The 22,071-nt window shown below is 39.7% G+C and overlaps 1 protein-coding gene across 33 annotated transcripts in view; it reads right to left on the bottom strand.

Annotated features, from left to right (window-relative positions):
• Positions 1-22,071, bottom strand: part of LOC124381468 (receptor-type tyrosine-protein phosphatase delta-like) — a 434,510-nt gene that overhangs the window by 219,951 nt on the left and 192,488 nt on the right. For all 33 annotated transcript variants that reach the window (XM_046843111.1, XM_046843117.1, XM_046843118.1 and 30 more), the window contains one exon: positions 18,381-18,429. The gene's annotated coding sequence lies outside the window, so the exon portion shown is untranslated. The remainder of the gene's footprint in view (positions 1-18,380; positions 18,430-22,071) is intronic.

Here is a 22,071-nt window from a genome sequence, read left to right as displayed (position 1 = left end):
AACAGCGACTATAATACTGGCAAAGCATTTTCCCTTCTATGGAAAATCGACTGTTTTACGAATGCGGCTCAATGGTCGTGACGTCACGACGTGCCGAAACAATTAGATGACTGATATATCCAGCCTCTGTGGTGATAGAGCCTTATTTCATTAGCGCTTGATTGAAGTCAGATGTAATTACACTTAACATTGCAGTCAGTCACTCTGTCAGGCAGGAAGAAGCCTCCCCCCCGTCGATAGATACACGGACGCACGAGAACGAAACACATCTGCATATGAATGCGTTTATGATCCAGGGTGATTTTACTTTGCTGTGCTATTACATGCTATCACTATGTCAGAGAGGTGCTTTCAGCTCTGAATAAATATGGCTGAGGGTATTAATGTAATGGGCTCAGTGGTATTCCGGGCACAGAGAGCGTCTGATATTTGGGAAATGAGTTTTGGTATTTTCCAGCCTGAGCACACCAGAGTGATATAGGGCGAAGTGTTTATAGTGCAGAAATTTGCTGAGAAAATACTCTCTCTTTTTCTCTCTCTTTTCCTCTATCAGGTTGGATTAATCACTGACAAAACCCGAAAGCCAGAAGAGAAAAAAAACACATGGAAATGAGAAATGTTGAGAGAGAGAGAGAGAGAGAGAGAGAGAGAGAGAGAGAGAGAGAGAGAGAGAGAAAGAAAGACAGATAATAACAGAAAAAAATAGGAAACACAGAGACAACAAATGAGAGAGAGAGAGAGAGAGAGAGAGAGAGAGAGAGAGAGAGAGAGAAAAGGTTTATAAAGAAGAGGTATCTTTAAAGAAAAGGTCAAACAGCTGTTCCTGTTGGTTTCTTGCTGAAAGGTTCTGACATGTACAAGTAAAGCCATGGATAATTCATGAGATGATGATGTCATTCTCTTCATTCATTCCATGTTAGAAATGGATATTTGTAATGTGTGTTCTTGTGATGAAGACCAAAAAAAAAAACAATAATGTAGCACAATAATATGATCCTTTTTTTTCCCAGTATCATCACCAGCTCTCGCTTCCATAATCCTCCTTTTGCACCGGATCTTCGCAAAATTGGGATCAGAAGAGCGAAGAATGCTGAGCCGAAGATGCCCTACAGAATGCTGTATAATTACAAATAGTGCATCAATTCAAAGGATTATGGTAGGGAAAAAAAAAATCAAGCGTATGATCTGATACAGTGTAACATAATCCAAATATTTGGCTCTAACAAACAAGAATCACCACACAGCCTTGATTCCAGCATTACGTCCAAGTTAGAATCCTCCCATTTCTTTGGCCGGGACACAGGGGTCACTCCAATCACACGAATCCGACAGGTCATCTCGAGTGTGTCCCTCAAGCCAAAGCATAGCTCGTTTCTCTTCTTTCCAGGCTGCAATTCATCCCTCTCTTATCTCTTGCTCCAGGCCGGAGAGAGGGACTCAGGCCTCCCCAGTGCAGGGGGAAAAAAAAAAAAGCCAGATAAACTTGACAGATCGACTCTCTCAATAGCCGAATCTTAGAAACAAGCCAGGGATTAATGAAATAATCCTGAAATGAGAGCTTAGGTGAGCTGAGTGTTATGGGCATGTCAGCATGGATTAGAGGGTCAGTTCTATCTGACAGCTTCTAAACCAGGGATCACAGCTCGAGACACATGTCAAGCAACTGCCTCAGGGGATGTAACGATCTGATATGGATCAGACATCAATAGAGTGCTGGATTTGAAATTTCCTCTTTCAAAAGATCACACATATATAAAACCACATACATGAGCATGAGGCGAACGTGGCTCGAGTCACAAGCTTCGAACATACTTTTAACATAGATGATGTCGTCGGATCTACTTCGATACTGCAGCGCTATCTGCTAGGAGACATCTGCCTGCCAATAACGGAGACTGGGACTGTAGAGGCTTTGCATGATGAAATTGGTGTGGACAAGTGAATGTGACGCCCAGTTCTTTGGGAAAATAACTTCAAAAGTGCTGTTTATTTTGTCCGTGGTTTTAATTGCCCTCTATTAGAATGCAAATGATTACAATTATGGGAGGATGTTAATCATGCAGAATGTGCTGGGCAGAAAGAGAAAGAGAGAGGGAACAATAATGAGAAAAGACAAGCACAATTCTGTAAAAAAATGTGGGGGAATTTGACGGATTTCTTCTGAATGTATTTTTAAATTCTATTGATCCGATTTAAAACAGTACAGTATTTACTATACTGTAGTATACTATACTTAAAGAAGTAGTAGCTCAGTGGGTTAGTGATTTAAAGGTCGGGGTTTTAAACCAAGCTGCCACGCTTGGGGCCCTTAAGCAAGGCCCTTAACTTTCAGTGTTTCACGGGTTTTGTAACATGGCTGACCCTGAGCTCTCACCCCAGCTTCCTGATATCTCTCTTTACCAAAACAGAATGATGTTTCTTAGTGACTTTGTTCTTTTTCTGTCTTTCTCTTTTTTTCTTTTTCCCTTCCTTCCCTCTCTCCTATTTTTTTCCTTCCTTCTTTCCTTCTTTCCTTCCTTTCATTCTTTCTTTCTTTCTTTCTTTCTTTCTTTCTTTCTTTCTTTCTTTCTAGCGTTCTTTCTTTCTTACCTCCTATTTTTTCTTTTTCCTCCCTCCATTCCTTTCTTTCTTTCTTTCTTTCTTTCTTTCTTTCTTTCTTTCTTTCTTTCTTTCTTTCTTTCTCTTATTTTTCTTTTTCCTCCCTCCATCCCTTCCATTCCTTCCATTCCTTCCATCCACCCCTCCTTTCTTTCTTTCTTTCTTTCTTTCTTTCTTTCTTTCTTTCTTTCTTTCTCATCATGACAATAACCACTAGTACATATACTGTGTATGTAAACATGTGCTTATTTCCTAGGGGTGTCCTCGACTGAAGATTGACATTTTCAGATTTGTCAAGTCATGTATATAATCAAAATGCATATATTGTGTGTGTTTGTGTGTGTGTGTGTGTGTGTGTGTGTGTGTGTGTGTGTGTGTGTGTGTGTTGGTCCTGGGTGAGTGCGAGTGCACTTGAATAAATATTGAAGCACTGTGGGAAAAAGAAAAAAGAAAAAAAAAAAAAAAAAAAAAAAATATATATATATATATATATATATATATATATATATATATATATATATATATATATATATATATATATATATAATGTATTTACAGAACTAAATTATAACAGAATATACCTTTAAAGAACCATTAAAGATAAGATAAGTTAAATATTTAAATCCCTGCTGTATTGTACTGGATCCTCCAGTGTCGGTCACAGATCAGGGAAAGTGAAACTTAAATCTGTCAAAGTGTTGGTTTGATTTATTCACTGACATTAATAACATTTATTAAAAGCTTCTTTATTTTCATTTTTTTTTTACCAGCATTATCTTAATAGGCTGTATATTAACTTATAGTAAGACCAGCAGCTCTATGTGATATCAGACATTGAAATCAAGTGAAATCAACCTCCCTCCCAATATAACCAAAAATGGCACGATCCTCGTTTCACAGCACCTCTGCGGAGTTTCGACGGTAAGATTGGTAGTGGAATCCTCCTATAGAAAAATCGAATCTTCAATTATTCGGGGTCACCCCTCGCTTCATCACTACACCCTTATTATGCACGCTGTCCGTCGTCTTCCCGCCTCGTCAGCTGTCCTTTCCCCACTACTGTCTGTCTGTCTCTCTTGCATATATGCATGCAGCGACTGTCACCGTCCCCAATGACTGGCATGTTATAAAAATCAGACCGACAACATGACCTTGAAATGTATGCTGTTTCTGCAGTGTGTCTGTTAAAGATGTCACACATGACTAACCCCAACATCACGAGATAACGTTATCAGCGCGCCGCATGCCGAACCCCTGCTTTACCTTAAATCAAAGCCGGAATGGCTGACGGCTGCCACGTTTGGCTTTACGATGTACTGTTTATTCGTATGGTTTAAAAAAAAAGGTGGCAATGCTGAACGTAAATACACTGAGCTCAGGGTGATTACTGCGGCCATTTGGGAGTAAGAAAAACACACTCGCTTAATCGATATTGCCATCTCTTCTGTTTGGAAAGTGCGATCCAGTCAAGCATTGCAGTACACTGTGAGAGAGAGAGCGCACACACACACACACACACACACACACACACACACACACACACACACACCCCGAGCCCTGTCCTAGTGTATCCCTGTGGGAGATCAGTATTCAGGGCATCATTGATTACCCATTAAGGTGATCATTCCATTGGGAGGTTATTGATTTCGCAGCTCAAAGAAAAGACAAACATGAACATTATTCTCACCGGATGACCAGAAGCAACCTATTTTAATTTCACTCATTTTCTTGTACATACATACATACAAAAAAACAACAACAACAACAACAAAAAACATTCCTGCAATTCTGGCATGATTCTGATTGTGAATTTATCTAACAAAACATCTGAAGCACTTGCCATCAGGCAAGAAAGGAGTCTGTCTGGGTTCACCTGCAGAATCAAAGGCCAGAGCATCTAGCACTGCAGCCAGATGTCTCCAGGAGAAGTGGAACATCTGTGCAGATGCGACATAAACGGATACGTGTTTAGCGGCAAAACGTCGCGACACCAAAAAAATTCATTGGTTTGAGCTGAAGGAGAATCCGGGAAATAAGCTGCACTAATATATTAATACTATCAATAATATACTAATAAAGCACTATTGATAATCATAACAAAAACAAAACTTGCACAAAATTGCTGTTTGCACACTTGTTGCTTGAACAGTCACAAACCTGCAGTGTCACTGTGTTTACTATTTTAGCACTTTGTGTTGTTTGTTTAGAGTTTTGTGTAGTTCCGTGTTCCTTTTGTTCATTTATGTTGTCTGATGTTGCACCTTGGTCCTGTGGAAATGCTGTTTTGTTTCACTGTGTACTAAACTGTATATGGTTGGAATGACAATAAAGACGACTTGGTTTGTTGACGATTATTATAAATATGAGGTGGGATCCAAACAGGTTTAAGACTTGCTCTGTTCACGAGAAGGATCTTTACACCCTCAGAATAGTCCCTTTGCACAGCAATACAGCGCTCACATCTGGAATGTGTCCTGGAAGTCTTCTTTTCGAAGCGTCTCAACCATGCAAACTTTTTTGCTATTGGCGCAAGATCTCCGCAATGGTGTCATAAGGGCTTTGAGCTGGATCTTCATCTTCGGGAAAAAAGTCGTCAGGAGTCACATCTGGTCACACGTAGGGTGGGTGCGGCGATCGTGTGGATTTTTCTCCGACGATCATCATGCACGACTTGACCAACTGTTTTCGACATTTCCAGGGGTTGAGCTCGTCTTTCTAAACTCTCGTCGCCTTCCAGTGTTGTCTTCCATATTGAAGCGCACGTGCCGCTCAAAACGCCTCGAACCACTCGTTGCGGCATCGCCGTATGTCAAGCGTACGTTTCATAAATCTATCTCACCGGACTCGTCTTTATTTCATTGTATAAACTGCCTCAACACCCTTTCAGAAACCATTAGCACTTTTTGGTTTTCCTCTTAAACTTCTGAAATATGCGAAGACTGAAAACCTCTCTGTGCACGTTCAAAATAAATAAAAACGTTCACTCGTACGAGAAGAATACGTTTGCGTACATTAGAAAGGCATTAGCATGATTAATAGGATATGCAACAGTGTCACAATCAGGTACAGATATAAATGAGGCAGGTCAGGTAGGAGAAGACGGGGGCTGTATGGCGTTCTGGTAGCCCTTCCTCTTCTAATTGCCCAAACACAAAGCTGCTGAGGTGTATAAAATTGCAATAGACATGAAGTCTTGTTCCCGCATTGGCTGTAATTCATTTCGGTCCGAAGTAAAGAGAGGGACAGCAGACATATCGGTGCGTCTTTTTGCCGCTTAGACTCGATAAGTCTCCCCAAGGTTGAAGCCGGTGTTTACACACGGGTAATTTATTGCTGCTGGAACCGAAGCACTGACCTGTAAAATGGGCCGAGATAATACTGACCCTAACACGCGAGTCTGCACATGCAAGTAATTACAGAGGGTTTACAGAGCGATCAATAACGATGCCATTTTTTCCCCCCTTTCTTTTACTTCGGCTAGCTAATAAAAATGGACACCGTAAGCCGTAGCACTTTTTTAACCTTCTAGTACCGAATGCACTGGTCTGGCCAACCGCCTCGGTGTGGAACTTGAAAGATGATTTAAGGACACGTCAGCTTGTTCGGGATCTTTTCAAGCGAAAGACAGATAGTCGACTAATTCTCTGAATCCCCTCAGATCATTTGCCTATAAGGTTATAATACGACTGTCACCACAAGATGAATATGTACATGGCTCAATATGTGACATCAATTAATCAAGCAAATTCTATCTACAGCAGGGAAACCTTTTTATTTATTTATTTATTTTTTAACTTTTATAAACAACCGTGAGTTGCTTTGAGGAGCATTTTTATTTTTACACATTTTCAACCCAAGGCCAACGATTTCAATCGCCATTCATCGGTTTCAATCCACATGTGCTAAATCACACTGAATCTTTTCGACTGGCCACACCAAAGCCATTTATTTTCCATCCCTCGCGGTGATATTTTCAGTTAATATTTCATCTTTTTTTTTCTTTCCTTTTTTGTCACCATCAAGAAATGCCACAAGCCATGATAAGGATTCCTGAACAATTTGCTCGTCTTCAACAAATATACTTTTATTTCTCAGCCCACTCACCTAGCCAGAAAAAAAAAAAAAAAAAAAAAGCTATTATCTCCAGTCTGGGATTAATTACTTTCTAAGAATAATTAACTTTTTTTTGCTACTGAGAGTCTTTTGATAATCCATCATTCCGCAGCTTCTGTTTACTCGTGCTGCAGAGACGCTGATAGCGTACTGGAGATCTGTCGAAGGCGTTAGCGTGTTCTAGAGAATCTTAATCGTGCACATGCATGATGGAGGTCGACCGATTTTCTCTGTCTGATGCTGATATTTGGAAATCAGGGCAGACGATTTGATTTTGGGCCGACATGTTTAGCCGATTTTTAATTTTTCCACCCCATTTCATAAAATCTAACAGTTAAGCGATAATAGATTACACAGAAAATTGCTTTCAGGGTAAAGATGGAACGAACAGACACTTGACATTCTTACTCTTGTTTTTGCAACTTAGCAGACATGAGTGAAAAAAAAAAAAGCTAGACGAATCCGTTAGTAATGATTGGGGCAGGTGTAAAAGCTGCTTGCTTTAGATATGCACAGTTCTAGCTCTTCCGGTTTCCCTGTTAGGATGCCAAATGCAAACTACTGCCACCTGCTGGTATGGGTGCAGAATGTACGCACAAAGTTTGGAATGCAAGATGCACCTGCTAAATAATCGGCCTAATTTGTAGCACAATCAGCTGATGTTGATTAATAAAAAAATAAAAAAAACGCAGATCAAACCGTTCGACCTCTAACGCACGACATCCAAAAATCCACATGTGCATGAATTTCCGAAAAAAATCAAACATATGGCTTTCTGTATCACAGCAATGCTGAATCCTTGAATCTGATTGGGCAGTCTTGTTCCAGCTTACAGTATAACTGTCGTGCCACATCCATAAAGTGTCAAGAGAACCCTAGATTTCTTTCAAAGATTTGAACTTTCGGGTTAATATAGTATTTATTCTAAAATATATACTAAATGAGCTCACATGCAAAAAAACAAAACAAAACAAAACAAAAAAAAAAAACCAAATAATCCATGTTTATGTTTTTGATCCTGTACCATTGTGATTTCCATGTTGTAATGAGGTCTACAATGAGTTTTGAACCATTTCGTTTCTTTCTTTGTCGATAACGCATACTGTGAGCGAGGGATTCGCACGCAGGAATCTCGGCTTCTTATTAGCCTGCAGTGTTAGCATGAAGTAGGCATTATCCCTCACTAGGAGACCTGGAGATAAGATTAGAGGAGAGGGCTGCCGCTGCTTTAGCTCATCATGTCCGGCTTAATAGGCAGGTCAATTTAATTTGACTTGTCTGATATTAAATAGCTGCTGTTGATAAAAAAAACGGGGTATACTTCATTAGCTAGTGCTGTGGGCAGATGAGCAGATGGGGAGGGCTGGGGGACGAGGGAAATCGCACATTTCATCAAGCACTGAGGTAGGGGCGAGATGTTTATGTTTATGTTTATGCTGTAATGATCTATGATGCAATATATGCAATTCACACTATCTTGTTCTACTACGTCCTTGCGTTAACCGTATCAGTACCGATGTATGTAAAAAGCTTTTAAATAGTTTACAAGACAAAAAGCAGCACAACGATTACGGTTCCCGCCGCTCGCGACGCGATGATCGATCACTAGCACGGCTCTCTTAACTCCGATCTCTTATTATAATGCTAAATAATGTGTGTTCCTAGTGCAATGCCATTAAATCTCCAGATCACAATCGTTCACTAGACCGCGGTCTTCCATTGACCACTGAGCAGACATTAATAGGATGGCGGTGTTGAACAGGCCTCCACTTGATCTTTTGGAAGAGGGTCAAGAGCAGTTAAAGACATTAGAAGATAATAAATCTGTGTAATTTGCTGCAGTGCTCAGAGACAACAGCAGCCGCAGCAGAAGCAGAGAGTTAGTAGAGTGCAGTCTTATTTTTAAGTGGAAAAAAATTTGAGATTTTGAGAAGTAATTGATGCAATAAAATGTAATAATTTACTGTTATATATATGGCAGAGCTGCTGTTTGAATGTGCTTTTTTTTTATTTTATTGCATTTTAACTTGATTGTTTTGGTCATCCAATAGGTGCTCGTGAAATAGGCACATTTTTCTAGGGATGTCGAATGATCTTTTATTTAATGTGTAAAATGCTGAAAATAATATTTAATACTGAAATATTGAGAAATATTTATCTGGAAACCCCAAATTGGCTACTAAAAAGGCATTGATATATATATATATATATATATACACACACACTCACACGGGTCTTAGAAACGTATAATGGCAAATTATTGCAATATTGATATTATTTTTACTATTATCATGATTATTATTATTATTATTATTATTATTATTATTATTATTATTATTATTATTATTATATAGTATAGCACATAGAAGCCATTCCAGTACATTACAGGAATAATTTCACTCTACAAACCTTTACAGAATCCCAGGAACTTTTAAGATCATGTGTTGTGGCTCCACAACAGTGACAGAATCAGATTTGATGTGAAAACAAAACAAAATCATGCTCAGAAGCGTGTAGAAATCAATCGGGCGTGTAAAACGTGACGTGGTGTAAAACATGTACTAGATCCTTTTATTATGAATTCACACACATATTTAAATGTTTTTTTTTCAAATGCTCGAGCAGATATTGCAGTTGAAACAGGAATATCCTGTAATCAGAATCCGTGTAAGCCATGTGTTTATGGACATCACATACTGTTCTACTCTTAGCTGCTACAGAGTTCGATAGTGGAGCACTTCTTCCGTGTTGGAAGTTCAGCAATCAATATCACTGAAACTGGAGTATGTGGTGGATCGCTGTTGAGCTATCGACACAAACATCTCATCAATACACACACACACACACACACACACACACACACACACACAGGAAGGAGGGCAATCAGAGCTGCGCTGACCGTATGGGTCATCGATTGGCCTCTGCGTTTGGACAGACTCTGCAGGATTTAGATGTTTAATACTGACCTATTCGCTATTACACATGCAAACCCTTAATTAAGTGGTCAGGGAGTAAAGATTGTAGCTTTGACACTGTGCCAAGACACACACACACACACACACACACACACACACACACACACACACACACTTGCCTGTGCCCTGTGTTGTCCTATTAGATTTAGGTCAAAGCATTCTTCTCAGCTTTTGTACTAATGAAGGAGCAAAGTGTTTATAGCTGCTATAATGCAAGTAATATCAGGAGCTAACTCACTAGGGTTTATGTGCTTTGACTGCAAAAAGGGAATTGTCAGAGAGACAGTGAAACACAGGGGCTTTTGTTTACACGTCGATGCATAATTCCTTCATTTATCCCTCCATGCCCTGCTAGAGATTAAAGATAATTCCTGAGCTGCCTTCAGATGAAGCAGACTCACAGCTGACCTGTTTTCCATCATAGGAGAATCAGGAAGATATGTGTGTGTGTGTGTGTGTGTGTGTGTGTGTGTGTGTGTGTGTGTGTGTGTGTGTTTGAATGATTATGTGCATGAGTGATGGCCATCCATTTGCACATCTTGAACTTGAAAAAAAACTGAATTGTTCTCTTACTTTAAAATGTTCCACTTTCCTGCGTCGAGTTAAAAATTTCATTTCTCGGCACTTCACGAGTGTGCACTTGGAGGACGGAGGATGAGCGGGTAGAATTCAATCATTTATGTTTAATAATTAGATATGCATTTAAAAAAAAAATTATTGTGTGCTTATATTCTGGTTCTTGTTCTCCCCCCCTTCCTGCCATTGGTTTGTTTACCAAGTGTGTGCGCCTGTTTTATGTCGAGTCACCGATAAAAGTGACAATGCCGTTTCTTTCTTCATAATAAAGCTTTCAGAGTTCACGCTTCCCCATTTTCACTTTATCGACTACCTTCGTTTAAACACGGAGGCCTTGCCTCCTCACGGACGTTACTCTAGACAGACTTGAAGTTACATCAGCTCTAATGATCTAAGGTAATAGCTATTTCTGTAGAGTTTACTACGCAGTTTTAAGGTGGAAATTGCATCACATTGCGATGCCCTCGCTTTTTTCCGAAATGCACGCTGATTGTGGTTTTTAAACAGCTTTTTTTTACCTGTTTTCATACACAAGGTTAGGCGCGCTGGGATTCATTCGGACGAATCAATTCCGAGCTGAACAAAACGGCTATGCTGCAGTGTGGAAGTGTGTATCGCGATTGCACACAGTGTGCATTCAGCTCCAGAAATCCAGCCCGATTGCTTTCTCTTTCTGAACCATAATCAGTCTCCATACTGTGTTCGGTTCAAAGTGCGGTATGCGTTTGTTCATAATAATAGCTAGCGTTATTAGGAGGAGAGCAGGTCTGATAATGAACTAAAGAGAAATGCGCTGGGACGGCACGTCCGAACCCGTTTGTGTCAGGGGACTGCTGGGGGAGAGGGAAAAGAGGAAATCCTATTAGAGGAGTTGCTGCGCAGAAATAATTATCACTGATGATTCCACTCTTGTAGTAATTACAGCTGTGGGATAAATGGTAACGTGGGCGCCACTGACCTAAAAAGATCTTTCATCAACTGGGGCTTGATGAGAAACTGAAGAGTGAAATATGCTGTGTAGTTGTTCACTGCAAAAAAAGCGGAGGAAGGGATGTGTGATGCGATAACGCACTCCGTGATCTTCTAACTGAATTGAAATGCACTTAGATATTTTGTACGATATAATAAGGTTGGATGTAGTTCTGCTTGGATGGCGTAAGACTCGTTAGCATATTAATTTGCATATTAGGCCACACCCAGACAACTTGAAACATTTTTAGCATGCATGCGTTTGGCTGCTGAACAATTTATGGGTATTGTTTTTAATCTTGGCCTTCCTTTTTCTCTCTCTTTTTTTTTCTCTCTCTCTCTCTCTCTCTCTCTCTCTCTCTCTCTCTCTCTCTCTCTCTCTCTCTCTGTCTTTCTCTCTCTCTATTCGCTCTCCTGCTTATGAAAGAACACTGATTACACTAAATGGCCCTGATTACATTTTAAATGTAAAACTAATTGCTGATGCTTTTTTTATTTTTTTTTCCCCTCATAAGCTTGACAACTTTTACATCTTAAACATCTTCCTGTACAACGGAGGATGAGGAATGATCATGAAAGCCGTGCTAGAAAGTATGAAAGGAATCAGTAATGTATCTAATACTATAGAGTATATACAAGGGACATTCGAGTCAAACCGATACTGAGTTTATAAAATAAAAGAACTACATTTTAGGAGTGGAAACTGCATTCGTTTTTTAACATACTTCCCTGCAACATTTATACACTTACCCAAGCATTTAACCAATTCCTGGAAACATTTGGCATGAAAAGATTTGTCAGTACGCCTGAACCATTCTAGGACAACCAGCTTCGCTCTGTCACCAGTGCTGAAATGCTGACCTCAGAGGAACTTCACATGAATGACTGCTGTATGCTGGAACCCACAACACTGACAGACATGCGGCCGTGTTTAAAGCGTTTACACCATTCGAATGTCTTACAGCGGCTGAGCGCCTCCTCACTCTCCAGTCTTCTGCGGGTTTTACGCTTTCATTCACAAGAAACTTTATCACCACAACCTGTTCTATGCACCCTGTTGTCTGCAATCTTGATTACGGTCTCTGGACTGATCCGCGACATGTGCGGACATCAGTAATAGGACACACTAGCAACTTACTGCTGCGTGTAATACCGCCATGCTAGCATCCGTTTAGTACTGTCATGCTAACATCCATTTTTATAGTCCTGGTTGGCTTAAATATAAATATACACGAATTATGTACTGTGATGTATTAAATTATTAATAAATTATAGTATACAATTCCATACTGATCACCATTCTTAAATGACTCTTTAATATATATATATATATATATATATATATATATATATATATATATATATATATATATATATATATAGTCAACCCCGATAATTCACGGTCGTGGCTCGGAAAATTCGCGGGTTCTCATTATAGAACACACCGTACACAAAACACACCTCTTCCATACAGAAAGTGACTGTTCATAAAAGTGTGAACAGAAAAAACAGACAACAAAAAAAACAGTTGCACAACAGCAGCTGAATGATCGCCAAAGTTAGTGCGGAGATAAGGGATGCTAAAGGACTTTGTGAGACAATGTGTCGGGGTGCCGTCTCCATGTCGAATGATGGATCATCCGGCAAGAGTCATTTTACAGAGTGACAGAGGAGCAGAGAAAGGGGGAATCGGTGACGATTCAGAGAGATGGATTCAGGAGGACGAGGAGGCAGCTGCGGCGGAAAGCGTCTCCGCTGAGCTTACTGACAATGAAATCAATTAGAAGAAAAAAGCATTTCATCTAGAAACCACCGATAGGATTCGTACTAGTAATAGCATCCAAAAGTGTGTGTGTGTGTGTAGACAAGTAAAAGAGGGAGAGAGAGAGAGAGAGAGAGAGAGAGAGAGAGAGAGAGAGAGAGAGAGAGAAAGAGAAAAAAAGTGAGAGTATTTCAGCAAGTCGTAGCTCTCGGCTGTTGGATGCCAGGGTAAATTGAAGTGTGTAAATCGTGGTATTACAGAGCCTTGGTGTGTTAAACTGGCAGTAGCTGGGGGTGGATTAGCAAGGCCAGCGCTAACATCTTTCTGCCGAGAGAGGCTCTTTCTGACACTAATGGCTGCCAGTCTCGTCTTAAGCTCATGTCAAGTGCTCAAACTCTGCCAGACTGCCTTCCTTCACTATTCGGTGCCTCTGCAAAAAAAATAAAAAATAATAATAATCCAAAAAGCTGGAGCGAAGAATTCGGAGAGAACGCCTGCGCACACATTTCTGCAGGAGGTCACAAACATAAACTCTTCGTTTGAAAAAGTTCTGGGAGGACAATTTTACAATTTGACAAAAATATCTCTCTGCCTACATGTACGGAGATTTCGTGGAAGGTTCGAGGTTTTATTGACGAGAATAAAACCATAGTAGGAGTTCGTCGATACAAACATTTGTAGTGCAAATGATCATTCAACCTCTAAACTGGCTAAACAATCGGTGATGTCACATTTGTCTGAAATAAGGCACCTTGATCCACAGCTTATCTTTTTTTATTCATTTCACCACAATATACCAATTTAGAATCCAGAATGTTTTACCCTTAAATAACTTTACTTCCTGATTATAACATGAAATGTCAGAGGCATTAACACTTACTTTTTACATCCAAATAAACACTTTGGTGACCTGGAACTTTATATTGGTAATAATTACTGTGATCAATCAACTGAATTTGACCAAAAAAGTAATATAAGGTGTGTCTCAAATACGTCCACACCAATCCATTTACATTTAAACCATATAGCAGATGCCCTTTTCCAGAATGACTTACAATTATACAGTTACAATTAGAGTTAAAGGTCCTGCTCAAGAGCGCAGCAGTGGAACTTTGGTGGTGCTGGGATTTAACTTATGTAAATCATGAAAACACTGTATATCCTGCACTTGCTGATATTGCACTCTGGTTAGACCCAAACTGCATTTCGTTGCCTTGTACTTCTACGAGTGTAATGACAGTAAAGTTGAATCTAATCTAATAAAGTTGAATCTAATTTGTACTCGCGACATGCCGATCATCTTAATCGTTAAACCTACCAATTTCGAATCTGCCAACAATAATTGCCTCAAAACATCCATACAATCTGTATCTCGTCTACAACACCGAATGAAGAATGAGACTGTAGATCTGAAGGTCTCATGCAGGTTGTCTGCTCTGTAAACCCTGCATGCTATACTCAGTAGTGGACAGTAATGAAGTAAATGTAATTCGTCATTGTACTTAAGTAGTTTTTTCGCTTATCTGTACTTTACTGAAGTATTTAGAAAGACTTTAAATTCAAACCTTAATACACTTTGCGAAATTGGTCGAAATTCGAAATTCCTTTTTACTAAAGAGTGGATAAAAACGTAACTGGTCAAACACACAGCAATCCAGTGATCAGTGTCGAGCTCGCAGGGCTCTGTTTTAAAATTGTTTTGTTGGCGCTTGGTGGTGTCTTTTAATAGAAATCAATTAGTGTTTGACTCATGAATATCATTCTATTAGTAGACTGGTGTGTTAAGAGTAACATTCGAGTCTTTTCTTATAAAGAGCAAATGTTTTGTGACACCAATGACAATAGAAACATTATAGCCATAATAAATCATAGTAATTTGGATACTTAAGTACGTTTGAAAGCGAATATTTTTGTACTGTTACTCAAATAAAAGTTTAAAGGGAGCACTTTTACTTTTACTCAAATACATGGTTTGTGTACTTCGTCCACCACTGGTTATTCCCATGACACTCCTGAGGTTTCAGAAAACAGATAAATGTAAGTTATGTCCCCATAAACCTGTTCTGTATCGTGAAGAGTGATCCCTGTACTAGTGCTCTGTCTCTAAACAGCAATACCCTACAATATATCTGTCTTCCTGCTTCTCTATCTGTCAGATTTTTCATTAATTACTTCATCAAACATAAAGCCATACATTCGATATTTAAGAACTTGTGGACAGTTGCGTCGTGGTCTTATTTGGGAATAGCTGGCAATAAAAGAATGTGAAATGAGAAGAATAACAGAGAGAAAACAGGCCAGTGATCAAACTGAAAAGGAACCTTATTTATATGTCCACAGGGTCTCTCTCTCGCTCTCTAAAAGCACATTAACTAATCCATATAAATGACCCCTTTCACTGTGAGCCCTGTGCATCAGAGGCTGACAGTATTCAGCGCACTGTAGGCCAATTTCACATTGAATTTGCAGCGTGATTTGGAGCGTGCATGAGGAATCGTAATCCCAAAAAGCGCCTTTTTCATCCGCCCAAACGACCTCGCTAAAAAGGAGACACGTAAATAGCCATCTTTCATAATAACGTAGCTCTGATGTAAACTCTAAATAAGCCCGCTTGCGCCATTGTGTCGAAGCATGTGTTTGTGTGTGTGTGTGTGTGTGTGTGTGTGTGTGTGTGTGTGTGAGAGACAGGGTCATCTGTCAATAGGGTGCCGTGGAGTAAATGTGGGCGGATAACATTTAGATGCCAAAAGAGTGAAAGAGAAAGACACGGGAAAAAAGGTAGAGGGACGGTGTGTGTGTGTGTGTGTGTGTGTGTGTGTGTGTGTGTGTGTGTGTGTGTGTGTTTTAGCTGTTGAAGGAAACCTTATGAAATACAAATTTCGAGCTTTCGGTGACGTTTGCCTGTTATTCCATCCTGATTTTCCAAAGCCAAGTGAGAGATTGTAAAAATGAAGACGGATTTCATCGTGTGAAAGAAAACATGAAAGGTCAGTGTTTCAGGATATTTAAACAAAAGCTCAGTTCTCTTTCTCTGTTTTAATGCTTATGCTTTTTTTGTTTAGTTTTTAGCATCTTTTCCATCAACGAAAAAAATTTCTGACAACCGTGAGTCACCAACTCTGCTGTACTGACCCTTATCTGTAATAAAGCTCTTGCACTTTACCCAGGCATCAGGGGTTATTATAAAACCCACAGTTTTATTAATATATGCTGTTGCATATAAGTGTAGTATAGAGGACTGGGTTTAAAACACAAAAACATTTTTCCCTCTTCACAGTCAACTTCACCTTGCACCTAATCGAGAAAGTACTGTATCTAAACCCCTAACCTTTATAGGGTCCCCAAGAAATACGATTTCCCAATTTTGTATGTGTACCCTGACTGTATATGTGTACAACATGTTTCCACCGAAGCGGATGTTCAGGAAACATCTCTACTTCCATCCCTACTTCCTTCTCTCAGGACATGCCTTGTATTATGTATAATAGTAATGGGCATCTCCGTAACTGAGAGAGATACGATGCATTACAGATACGTATGGAGCAGTTACAGATCCGATTGTAATTTGATTCAACACAACGTGATTCAATGTGATACGGTGCGGCGGAAAAACTATAACGGCTAAGAGAACGCTCTTGAGAAACAGCGAGTTGAAATCAATCTACATATAAAATATAGGCCACAAGTTATAGATCACTTTTTCAAAAGTAAATAAATAGTGCATGCTAATAATTATATATGCATGTAACGCGCGTGGTGTTATATGCTAGCTTTACTGATCTAATTACACTTGTGTTCAGGAGTTCTTGGCTTTGTTCTGGCGATCTTTCTATTTCCCACTTTATTTAAGACACCGACAAGAAGCTCGGGGGTCACACCCTTAATTCGTTAAACATCGGCAAGTGAAACTCGTACATCTCATCTCATCTCTCGCTTTCTACACTATCACTAACTCCCGCGCAGAACGTTCTTTCCCCACACTTTCAAATCAGGCAGCACTGTTCTCGCCGTATTATCTCCGGATCTTATTTAAAATTGTAGTGCATCAATTATAAGCTTGACTCTGTGGTGGCCTCAGCCATGGTGTGGTCTACTGGTGCAGCAGCATCTCTACTGCAGAAAGGAAGTGACTGGACAATCTGATCAGGAAGACCTGGGGATTCCCCTGGACACTGTACAGGAGGTGGGAGAAAGGAGGGTGGTAGCTAAATTATCATCATTGCTGCAGAACGACTCTCACCCCCTGGATAAAACAGTTTCATCGTTGAGCAGCTCCTCTAGTGACACACTGTTACATTCTAAGTGTCAAAAGGAACGATACAGGCGGTCTTTTCTCCCTGCTGCTATTAGACTTTACAATCAAAGCTGCTCCCAGTGAACCAGTCATTAAAATACACACTGTTATTACTGTTTAACTGCAATAATAACAATAACAAAGTATTTTAAACAACATGTTCAATAACAGACATTTTTTAACCGTGCAATATTACCTGTGTGCAATATGTTTGTTAGCGTGATTACTTACTCGTGGTCTCTTTTTTTCTTCTTTTGTATTTATACATTGTGTTGTGTATATACTGTATACTATATTAGGTTTCTATTCTTTTATATATTTGCATTTCTTTTTCTTTGCTGCTGTAACAGAACTGTGTATAAATAAATTTCACTCCCTATGTATAAATAATTCGGTTTTTAAGGGTGCAAATATGCTCAAAACGATGCATCGCAATATAAATGCCAACTTGTATCGGATGCACACTTTTCAAATCGATGCATCGCATTTTTCACTTTTATGCCAATCTACTGATGCGAACTGGTGAATCTTATCATCCCTTATTCATAAGAATGCATATTTAGAGATGGCTAGCTAGCACCCAGTGAACTAGCACTTTAACATCTAAATTAGCAAGTTCGTATTTGCTTCCTCATATTTACAGCCATATTTTTTTACAACATATTTCTTATAATAAAGTGATCTCAGAGGCCCACAGACATCCACCACTAACAACAGCTACTAGACAGCTGAGACTACTGGTTTAACATGTAGTAACCAAACGTATAACAACCATACAATCCTCAAATCGCTAATACCAATCCCAAGCTAATGCTTTTTGTTGTTTTTTTTTTTTTAAAGCCATATGGGAGAACTGTGAAATATTTTTTTTACATTTATTTAAAGTACAGCCATGTGTTTAAAGTCAGGGAAAGTGTTTTAGTATTTAGTATTTTATGTGCAGATCTTGATTACGTGGCCACAAACACCTGGATTACTCTGAATGACAAATACAATCAGGACATAAACCTTACAAATGATCCACACCGACACCACACGTTTGAGCCAGTGGAAAAGAGAAGTAAAGCAAGGATAAAGATTTGTTTTTTTTTACCTTGAGGTTGCAGCTGTGAAGGTCAATGGAACATTTTCTCCCCTGAGACCTGAAGCAAATTAAAGATTAAGAAAACGATTGTTAATTAGAAAATTTATGTGTGAAAAGACAAAGTCTAGTAGACCAAACACAGAAAGAAAGCAGAATAGGCTAGGGTAAACATGCATTTTAGATCTTTGGAGAATGAACGGTTCTAGCATTCCAAATTCGTGTGTTGGAAAACGGATTCGATGTTCATGTGACTTAAACCACATGTTCACATGTTCAAATCAATTTAATGAGCCATAACAGCCTCTGCATGAACAGCTGCCAATTAAAAAATAAATAAATACGTGGTTTTTGAAGATTTCAAGTCATAGCACTGTCTCAGATTGGGCTGAGTGGGGAAAAAAACATGGCACCTTTCATTATTACCCGACATGTTGTTTCGGTGTGAACATGCAACCTGCGCCAAAAGTACGCAGAGGACACCGTTTGACACATAAGCTCCATGCCAACCTCAGGCTAAAACACATCAGAATCCGCCCCCTCCTGCCTCTCCACAGCGCTCATTAGGTTTGCAGCCCTGAAGCGTTATTTTGACCCAGGTGAAGAAAAGAATACGTCAGGACGTGTCTCATTCCATCAATCGAAATGCAGCCCTGGAGCAAAAAAAAGGCATAGCAGGATATCCAGCAGACGTGGGGTCGTATCTGTATCTACCTCGGCAGGTAAGATGGTCACTATTCAGTCTGCTGACTACACTGACAGCTACAAATCAGTGAACCCTGAACTGAAAAATGCATGCATGTGGTGTGAGTGCGTGTCTATGGGAAGAAAAAAAGAAAAATGGAAGGAGGCGAAAAAGTGAACCATTTGTTTTCTGTCAGCATGTGTCAGACAGCAGAAAGGGAAATGGGAAAGGGCAGGGGGCAAACAGAGGAAAAAGAAGTCTGAAAAAAAACAAGAGGAGAGAATCATCTGTGCACTTCAAATCCTGAAACGCAGAGTATATCCATCAGGGGAGAGCAGAAACGCCATGGTTGTAGATTCATCAAAAAACGTGGCCTTTGATTCCGCACCGGAGAACGCACTGACAATATAAAAGCTCAATCGGATCCGGGGTTTAAGATTAGCCCCGGCCCAATCCAATATTCGTTATCCTTCACCGCCAATAATAACAATGGCATCAAATACACACTGCATCTGACCTTTTTGTAGAGAATTTCGGCACAGCCATCACTGCCTATAGTGCGTGCAGCAGATTACACAGTCGGCTGGGCTGTAACATTGTAATCATCAAACCACAAAAATGTGCAAATTTAGAATTAATGATAACATCTCTCTCTCTTTCTCTTTCTCTCTCTCTCGCTTTTTCTCTCAGCTGGAAATTACATCGTCAAATCCCCCCAAAAGTGTAAAGACCGCATGTCATCCATTTGCCCTCCAATAAGATCTACGTCTGAACACTCGGAAGATCGAGATTAAGCAGCTTAAGGTAATAGAGTTTCAGGGAGCGACAGTGTGTCTCGGCTACATGAGCAGATTAGGATTTTTGGCCTGAAAGTTTGTTCTTTAAAAAGTTTTTTTTTTTTGTAGCCTCAGTTTTAGGCTCTTCATGTATTTATTCATAATTTGCAAAAAAAAAAAAACGTTTTGATTGCTGCCTAAAATAACCCAGCCCCACCCACTGTGAAGCGCTTTGCTTCTGTCAGATTGCAGTCTCGTCCTAATTCCGGTGCTGTTTTTATTTTTGTATTTTTCCAGCTACACACCTAAGCTAACCCCTCCCCTCACCGTGTCGCTTCCGAAAGCCGATCTCCATGGGAACAGTTACCGTGTGCCCAGAGGAGGCATCGGGCAGAGGGCCCTCCTCTTTTGAGTGTTCTCGTTAGGGCTCTCATTCTGCTCCGCTAGCAAAAACGGCTCGAGCCATGTTGAATTAGTGCTAATTAGGATAATTGCGTTGACACTGGCGGCTCTGGGAAAAAATGGCTGCAGTGAAAAAAAAAATGATACGAGCCAAAAATCAGGCAGGGGAGCAGGCTGGAGACGCTCACATGGTTTACGAATACAACAGCATAGATGATAATAGACGTGATAGAACAAACGACTAAAGCCTGGATTGTTAAGATGTTTAAAAAAATTCAACAAAAAATCGACAAAGAAATACAAAACAAGAAACAGTACATTCTGAATAGCCATACCATATAAAGCAATCGGTCTGACATCTTGCTTATTTATACGAGGGGCGTTCAAGATCAAACCAAGGACTTAAAATAGATTTTGATGAGTGGAAACTGCATTATTTTTCTACAAACTCCCTTTCTACATTGATACGCTCCTCCCAGTGTTTAAGCAATGCCTGGAAAAATTTGGCCAAAGAAAGATTTGCCAGTATGCCTGAACCATCTGGGGCCAGCCTGCTTCACTTCATCATCAGGGAGCAACCATGACCGGGTTTATCGCTGACAAACGTACGGCGATCTTTGAAAGGTTTGCACCTTGTAATGATTTACTGAACTCCAGCCCTGGTCGTGTGTGGTACCAGGAAGGATTAGATGAGCGGTCTACAACACGATTTGAGTAACTCGCTAACCGCCTGTACTGGGGCTGAAGCAGCTATAGGTCTGCTTTGGGGAACTTGTTGAGGAAAGAGCAGTGCTTGTGGAGGATAAACTGAAATTAGCTGTAGCCTCTAATGTGCTAGCAGCAGCATCACTAGAGACACATGCAGCACTCGGATTGCTTATAGGCTTTAAAAAATGACACACGTGAAGTTGTAACAGCAGTTTGTTAAACAAGAATTTGTGAGATGCTGCACAACATCCACAAACTGAGTAGACACACTTTCAAAAACAAAAACAAAAACAAAGCCAGTATGGAGCTAAAGTCTTGTAAGCGTCTTGATCTGAAAGTTCATTCTGAACGAGTCTTTTATGTGATTCAGTAGAACGAGTCGTCTCAAAGAGTGATTCGTTTATTTTCTACTGGACTCACATGACCTTAGCATTGCAAAATCTCCGTGGGTTATGTACAGAAAACAGAATTGGATATTTCATCTAATGAGTCCTTGGCCCAAATCTACTGCAATACTACACAATGCAATAGATCAGGCCTTTATGTTCTGAATCTTGATATAATTGTTATAATAATTATGGGAGTCATGTGACAAAAGACTAAAACGAACTGGACTCATTTTTTTTAATCATAATTTGTCCTTGGCTGCATTTGTATATATTTACATTATTGGAACTATAGTCAAAGTTTGTGTATGTAGACTAATGTAACACATTTTTTTCTCATCAAAGGAACAAATTGCACTAAATGAACGAGATTCAAAGTGCCAAGTCACTAAAATTATTTTGGTTTTCAATCACTATGAGGTACTATTAAGGTGAAAAACTATCTTGTGATGCAGATGCAGGGGTTTAGGTGAGACTGTTACAGACTGATCATTGTTCATTGGCTGATCATTGCTCGTTGGCTTTTCCTATTGGCTGAAATAATAAACTCAAACTTTGATTAGGAGGGCAAGAAGCAAACTGAGTTTGAGCTTAGCACACCCCTGTTCACTGCTGCTACTGGCCCTGGTGAGATGTCTGATCCACGACCAGCGGTGAATCCAGTGAAGGACACACATGCGATATACATGAATTCAAAGAAAAATTCAAACGCTTCCCTCACAAACAATCAAAATTTCGTGACTGGC

This window comes from Silurus meridionalis, chromosome 28 (genome assembly GCF_014805685.1).
Source record: "Silurus meridionalis isolate SWU-2019-XX chromosome 28, ASM1480568v1, whole genome shotgun sequence".
In the NCBI taxonomy this organism is placed as follows: domain Eukaryota; kingdom Metazoa; phylum Chordata; class Actinopteri; order Siluriformes; family Siluridae; genus Silurus; species Silurus meridionalis.
The sequence above is the reverse complement of the archived record's forward strand: the minus strand, read 5'-3'. Positions and strand labels throughout refer to the sequence as shown.